The sequence below is a fragment of the Poecilia formosa genome, unplaced genomic scaffold (genome assembly GCF_000485575.1).
Source record: "Poecilia formosa unplaced genomic scaffold, Poecilia_formosa-5.1.2 Scaffold464, whole genome shotgun sequence".
Taxonomy (NCBI): Eukaryota; Metazoa; Chordata; class Actinopteri; order Cyprinodontiformes; family Poeciliidae; genus Poecilia; species Poecilia formosa.
In genome coordinates, this window is record NW_006800403.1 from 300,345 (window position 1) to 307,424 (window position 7,080).

A 7,080-nucleotide genomic window follows, 5' to 3' on the forward strand; every position below is an offset into this window, starting at 1 on the left:
TCATTTCCATTAAATCGGTGTCAAAAGGTCTTGAAACATTATCGTTTATCGCAATAATTTTTTAGACAATCACTCAGCAAAATTTGTTATTGTGACAGGCCTACTTAGAGGTCTGTTATGCTTTAAATTATCTGTTTTTGTCTCTACACAAAAGGGTTGCTGTTAGTGAGGGAGCCTCAGTTTTCCACAGTTAAGGTCCTGAATGGAGGCCAACATGCGGGTCCAGGCAGAGTGGGGCAAATCCACTGCAAATATTGTAATTGCAAAGCACTATATGACATAACTAAATATACCTTCTGCTTCCTCTCTGGTGAATTTATACTACAACTTTGTTTTTAAAACATCAGGCAGTTCTCTCTGGAGTAGACCCACGAGTCCCGTATGTCAGAAATGATAATGTTATATGACACGCCATGGTGGAAAATGCTGCCAAGGGTTGCATGAGACTTGCATGGCCACGGGGCGGCATTTGAATGGGGAACGGGGGATCAGTTTTAGCCATTCGGGCGGACGCGCAGTGTCGTCCCAGACACACTTGGGGGAGCTCTTGTATTGGTTTTGGAAGGGTCCGGGTGTTCCATTGTGCAGAGGGTTTCTCTGGGCTCATTCCGGACATGTGGAACTAGGGCGAAAGGGAAAGCGTTTCCAAACGCGGGATCGAGGTGTGGGGGGGTCGGAGGTGATCGGGGGGGGGTCAGCGGAGCAAAGAGGGAGCACTTTAGCCATATGGTGACATTAGGTTATTTGAAGAAGGACAGGTTCGTGGGTCGAACCTTGACCGTGTGGGTGGTTGGTTCCAGCCATAAGTCGTCTTGGGGCGGTGCTGCCCTATGTCTGCGAGTGTGTTGGGCCCCGAAAAAATCTCTTGGAGCTTAGGTCTGGGGCGGGTGGCGTCCCGGGAAGCAAGGGGGAGCGCTTTTGCCATCCGGAACCCTTCGGTTGGGGAGCTATAGGCCTGCCACAAGGGAGCCGAAGGGTGTGCTCCCAGATGTCGTGCGTCTGCAGGCCGAAAGGTCAAGCTCCAGGGGTCACGGGTGGGTAGGAGGGGTACAGGCGGGGGTCCCGCCGGGCGGTCGGGCGACGGGACCCCTTAGGTAGGGACCCAGCAGGAAGCGTTAGGTCCGGGGCGGGTGGCGTCCCGGGAAGCACGGGGGGAGCGCTTTTGCCATCCGGAACCCTTCGGTTGGGGAGCTATAGGCCTGCCACAAGGGAGCCGAAGGGTGTGCTCCCAGATGTCGCGCGTCTGCAGGCCGAAAGGTCAAGCTCCAGGGGTCATGGGTGGGTAGGAGGGGAACAGGCGGTACCCCTCATGTCAGGACCCGTGGGGGGAGCATTACTCTGAAGACAAAGCGTGGCGAGAACTTTCAGGAACCCCGAACGAGGGTGGGGTCGGGTTTTCGGTCCCCCGAGGTCGCAGAGACGTGGGGTTCGGGGCAGAGGTCGGGCGGGGTCCCGGTAACGAAATCCCGGGGTCGGGCAGCGCCTCGAGCGGCCCGGTTCCCGGAGAAGCGGGTCGCCATAAGTCGTCTTGGGGCGGTGCTGCCCTATGTCTGCGAGTGTGTTGGGCCCCGAAAAAATCTCTTGGAGCTTAGGTCCAGGGCGGGTGGCGTTCGGGCAGGTGGGGGAGGGTCCCTGGAAGCAAGGGGGATCGCTTTTGCCATCTGGAAGCCTTCGGTCGAGGAGCTATAGGCCTGCCACAAGGGACCCTACGGGGGTGCTGCCGGATGTCTTCGAGTCATACGGAAGCATGAGGTGATGCTGCCAAATGGCCTCGACCTGTTGAGCCACGGTGTGCTCTGGCTCGGGTGTGAGGGCCCCTCGACATAGGGAATCATGGGGTGGTGCTGCCAAATGGCTGCCTTACCAGAGGCACGAGCCATGAGGAGACGTCCAGGGGTCCCACCGAATTTCTGAGCCTATGCCCGTGTTCGGTGCTCCGATCCCGGGTAGGGGTTCAATGAAAACGAAGAGGACAGGAGCCGTTACGTTCTTCGCTGTTCCACAATCATTGAGGCGGAGGTCCAAAATAACCCCTAAACTATCGGAGCCACGTGATTGGCAACATTTTGAGCTAAAAAAAAAATAAAATAAAATAAAAGGCTTCTGCAGCCAGCGGGAAGCGAACCCATCTCTCTGGGGCGGAGAGCGGGCGGCTAAACCGCTAAACTACAGGAGCCATGTGGGTTGCCTTGGCTCATAGTGCTTATGACTTCATAGCAAGTGATGTAGACATAGGGGATCATCCGGGTCCGGATATGGGGAAGCAGGAGGTACTGCTGCCAAACGTCTGCCTTACCAGAGGCACGAGCCATAAGGAGACGTCCAAGGGCTCCGCCGAATGTCTGAGCGTCCGCCCGGGTCCGCTGCTCCGAGCCGGGTAGGGGTTGAGCCATCCGCTGGACCGTTTCAGCCATTTGGTGGAACGGGACTTTGCCGTTTCAACAAAGTCCCCCATTAAGCGACAATGGAAATAGGGTCGTTGCCATTGGGGATCACGAGCTGACAGTTCTTTATGGCGCAGGGCCTCCCGAACGGCAAAGGCCCCATTGAAAAGGATGTCCGGATGTCTAGAGGCTTCCCTATGTCCAAAGCGCCTCCTTATGTCTGTCGTCGGCCGAAAAGATAGAAAAGGCCTGAACAGCTTGTGGGAATCGTACCCCGGTCGCTGGGGGGGGGGGGCACCGCAGTGGATTAACCACAAGACTACTCGAGCCATGCGGGTTTCCTTGGCTCATAGCGCTTATGACCTCATAGCAAGTAATGTAGATGTCTGGGATCATCATCCCGGTCCAGACATGCGGCATCACGAGGTGGTGCTGCCAAATGTCTGCCTTACCAGAGGCACAAGCCATAAGGAGACGCCCAGGGGCTGCGCCGAATGTCTGGGCCTCTGCCACGTCCCCGGTAGGGGTTCAGCCATCCGCTGGAACGGTCCAGCCATTTGGTGGAACGGGACTTGTGCCATTTGAAAATCCCCAGCCATAAGGAGACGTCCAGGGTTCCCGCCGAATGTCTGAGTCCCTGCCCGGGATCCGGTGCCCTGATCCCGGGTAAGGAAGCTCCATTTCTCCCCCCCGGTCCTCCAGGACCAGTTCCGGCCCAGCGGAGGTCCGGTGACCGGCCCCCAGTTCTGCAGAACCATGCAGGGGTATTTTTGACAACTTGTAGCGGGGCTGAGGGTGTCCGAATCCCGGGCGGGTTCCAGCCATTTGCTGGAACGGTCCAGCCATTCGGTGGAACGGGTCTTGTGCCATTTTAAAATCCCCAGACGAAAAGTCTTTTTGTAGACTAATAGAAATAGGGTGGGTGGTTGCCATAGGGGATCATGAGTGAGCGAGCCTTTATGTCAGCCAAAAAGACAGAAAAGGGTTCTCTGCGCAAGCGGGCCGCGAACCCGGGCGTCCCGGGTGGGAGCGCGGCTACTGGACCACTTTGCGAACAGAGAAAGACAGGCGGCGCAAAGGAGGGGTTAAGAGGGCGGGGGGAGCTGACAGACACTTGGAGGCATGATGTGCTGCTGCCAGATGGCGTCGGCAGCAGCACTTTATTCTGACAGAAGATTACTGTTAAAGCAAGTACAATATAGATACTGTGAAAGAACGGTAAACTACTGGCAGCTACAGACGCCAGTATTTGACTATTCTTTCACAGTATCTATCANCACTATATGACATGACTAAATATACCTTCTGCTTCCTCTCTGGTGAATTTATACTACAACTTTGTTTTTAAAACATCAGGCAGTTCTCTCTGGAGAAGTGGTTATATATTCCTCTGAGAAGGAAGATCTAGCCAGGGGATGGGTAATTTGAAAAAAATTATTAGGTGACTCTTGTTTCTACAAGTTGTTCTGCTCTCATAATTCCCTGCCTTTTATTTCATGAACTAACACAAAATACTATTAAATCTTTATTTAGGGTTATATTTTACTGACTCTAATTCGAAAAAAAAATTATACAGATATGATTTCACTGCAGCCACAAAATGCCACTTGTTAGGAAGTTTGCACAATACAGTGACTCTTTGTCATGTAAGGAGATGAAAAAGATTTTATGTTTAATGTATGTATACCTAAGGCTTAACTTTAATCAGTCAAACTGATTTGCTCGGGAATAAATGAAATACTTTAGTGAACCAAAAATTTTACAACTAGATGTTACCTGACTTAATATCTGTGTTTAACTCCCGGTCATTTGGGGAAAGCGCTAATCAGTCAGATGTTCTCCTGCAGTATACTGAATCTGTACCACCCGGCCAGCTGGCAGCTGGCGAGGGGAGTTAATGCAGCGGGAGGAGACATCTCCGAAGACGTTGGAGCATCTACATTCTCGCCTGCAAACATTGTAAAAAAAAAAATGTCGTCACGGTTGCTAAGCAACATAATGCAGAGGTGGAGGCCAGGCAGCTAGACTGGGATGTTTCTCAAGCCTTTGAAAGAATAAGCTTGAAAGGATGCAGACCCTGAATGCGGACACAACTGCTCTAGTGGTCTAGAGCAATTCCGTTTTCAGCTATTTTTTATTTTTTATTTGTTTGCAGCATTTTATTTGTGGTTGTGGTCTTTTTTGTTTGCTTCTCTTTGTTGTATTTGTTTTTCTCGTGTTTGCTGCGCATTTGCACCTGTCAGCCACCGTAGTATTTACGTTTAGGATTGAAAATGTAAATTTTCAGTAAAATACTGGCAGCTACAGACTCCAGTATTCTACTGTAAATGCACAGTAGCTGTACTGTAATTTATTCTGACAGAAGATTACCGTTAAAGCAAGTACAATATAGATACTGTGAAAGAACGGTAAACTACTGGCAGCTACAGACGCCAGTATTTGACTATTCTTTCACAGTATCTATCAGGGCTTAAAGAGCTCTGGCCTGGGGCCGGATTTCTGGCTTTTGACTAAATGGTCCGCCTCAACCAAACTGTAGTCTCCGGGCTAGACCGGAACGTGTCGGCGGCGACGCATCTAAATTTGCAGTACCGTAATTCCGCCACACGTAGCGCTATCTGAAAAATTCCAACGGCTTCTGAAAGGGGAGACGTTGCACTTTACAGCAAACATTGGGTTAATACGGTAACTTCACAGCTGCAGCCTGCAGAGAGTGTAATTAATCTGGGGGGCACTCGTTTAATAGACGGTAAATTGCGAAAATAACTTGCTGGATATTGAAAGTTCCGGTTGTTATGGATACATGGGTAAGTATATCATCTCACAGGACATTTAAAGAACTACTTACAATTAAAATAAAGAAGATTTATTTAGTCAGACGTTTGAAACTTAGGCGTAAAGAGCTCCGTCTGGGGGCCAGACTTTCAAACAAAGCGAGCATTGGACCAAACGGCCTGCCTCAACTGAACTGTAGATAATAGACAAAGATGTCTGCCAATCAGAACTCTAGCTCCCGTGTTCTTGACCAATGACTGTAAAACGTTTTGTAGAAAAGAAGTCCATGCGTTTGGTTAAATCAAATGCGATATGAATGAAGATGGAGTTTGTCTCACCCGGTAAAGAAACGCGTTTACTTGAGAAAGGAATTAAAAACAAGTGGCGCTGGGCAAAGGAAAGGGGACAAGACGGGAAGCTGGTGGAAATTTTTACAAAAGGGGGGCGCTGGGATTTCTTTGAGGGGCGTTTGGTCGAAGGTAAACTTTACACCTTACAATCACAACAATACCAGTTTAGACTTTGAGCAACTTCCTAAAACTGTATTGTGTAACATTAAATCATGCCTGGCTGCAACTGTATCGATGGCAGCTCTTCTTCTTCTATTCAGTGTTTGTAGCTTTTGGTGCAGCTCCGCTCCTGCTACTGGTAGCTTCACCGCATCAGGTCAGCGTTACACCGGCTGATGATATTGCTGTGATTCACTTTGTCTGCTGTCTGATTTTCTAATATTTTATGTTTTATTGAGGATTTTTGTACATATGTTTTGGCAGTTCTGTGATCATGTTAAAGCAGCAACTTGTATTAAAAAGTGTTTTATTTCCGTCTGGATGCTGCCCGCTTCCATGGAAGGACAACAGAAAATCGCTCTTATAAACATGTAATTACTAAGATCACGATACCCTGACTTTGTATCCCTCTGAAAAATGAACCCATTTAAATAAAGAAATCCCTCCATGCGTGATACCACGATAGAGAGCGTTCATTATATAGCGTTAACACCGGCACTGTAAGTGGTCCGGTATGAAACGGGTGTGATAGAACAACAGAACCACAGGACTTTTAAATTTCAATAATCAAAATACCGAAATTGTTTCCGTTATTTTAAAAGGTTTATGTCAGTCTGCCTTTTCCCCATCGATACGCCCTGCACCTTAGGGGGTAAAAAAAATAAAAAGACAACGCGCACATTGGGCAAAACTCTGAAACAGGAGAAGCGGGACATAAAACGGAGTGACGAACTAGATGTGAATTATGGCATAAAAACAGAGAATCCGACGCTGAACAGTGAAAAATCAACACATGATGTGAAACATGTAAACGTATGATGATTAGGCGGCGCAGCAGGTGATGTGTGAAGGTTACTGGTGGTGAGCGTTAGTAAATGATAAAATAAATCTACCAACAGGAAATAAACTAAAGTGGTCATAGCAATAAACCAAGAGAGGATAATAGTAATCAAAGGAAATTAAATGGAAATGAATGAAGAAGAAAATGCAAGAATAAACTAAGAAACTAAAGTAAATACAGAGGAATAAACTGGTATGGCAAGACCTTTCGATCAATACTTAATACAGAGGACGGTATGGAAAGAATAAACAAACACTATTTCCAGATAAAAGGTAAAATAATATTGTTGAAATGCCATGGGTTTGGTGAGACCACATCTAATACTGAGAATAAATATATCTTACAGACCATAACAGTAAAGAACTTATCACTTATTTATGTTTTTAATTAGATTTGATATATTTATTTCTTCAATATTATTTTTCATGTCAGTGTTAATGTCATGAGGCTGACGACTCCATGACACTTTCAGTTTGACTAGGATTTTATTAAGAACCAGATTTGTTCTTTGTAATTTCTGTCCAGTAAAACTATTAATCTATAAATCAATAGACAGGTCTATATGAAGATA

General features: G+C 47.8%; 1 protein-coding gene across 2 annotated transcripts in view; it reads left to right on the forward strand.

The window, feature by feature from the left end:
- The window catches only part of LOC103156109 (vitamin D3 receptor A), a 126,928-nt gene that overhangs the window by 46,927 nt on the left and 72,921 nt on the right, over positions 1-7,080 (forward strand). The window lies entirely within an intron of this gene.